This window comes from Ceratina calcarata, unplaced genomic scaffold, assembly GCF_001652005.2.
Source record: "Ceratina calcarata isolate Rehan_Ccalc_2016 unplaced genomic scaffold, ASM165200v1 scaffold564, whole genome shotgun sequence".
Classification (NCBI taxonomy): Eukaryota; Metazoa; Arthropoda; class Insecta; order Hymenoptera; family Apidae; genus Ceratina; species Ceratina calcarata.
Window position 1 is genome coordinate 23706 of NW_017176837.1, and position 813 is coordinate 24518.

Below are 813 nucleotides of genomic sequence, written 5' to 3' on the forward strand. Positions count from 1 at the left end.
AATGATTTATTTGATTAGTTCATTTGTAATCTGTGATCGCAAAAGGAGCGATAATTTCCTGTTTTCAAGTTCTACGACTTTGCGTCTTTCCACTCTTAACAACTGACCTGCATATATTATCAATTACTTAACATGATTCTCATTATACATAGCGAGTAATTAAACTTCGATTAAAGCTTCCTGTTTCACATGAATGTCGAAGTATTAAAAATTATTAAAATGGATTCGAATAATAATTTTCCAAGATAATGTGATTTATTTTAATCCGAACTTTTCCGAGTTCGGCGCGAGGTAATTACGATCGTTATGCGAAACGACACGGCATACGCGAGTAGATCAGTCACGGTTCCACGGTTATTCGCGGTGTCGAGATCGAAATCGCACGACTGCCTAATGACTTACGTTATTTCAGCCCGCGATCGGACCGCGATTACCACCGGAAAGGTGAACGCTTATCTCCAACGGGATGAACGTCCCGAATCGATTTATCGATACTTGGTAATTATTCCCGTAATTCGGTTGACCAAAATTCAAGTGAAAACATTTTTACTTTAACACTAGATTGCCTAAGGAAGTAATTTTGACTGGTTTTGGGCAAATGTACAAATAATAATGCATAAATTATTTTTTTTCCCAAGTGAAGTAAATTATTTTTATTGTTAACATTTACTAATAACTTGTTATATGACTGTAAATAATATAAAAAATATTAAAAATTAATTTTAGACAAATTTCTTTACACATTATTCTTTCACAATGCAGTCATTTTTACTGGTTTTGGGCAATATAGGTATATACTAAGTTTCAGTCTTT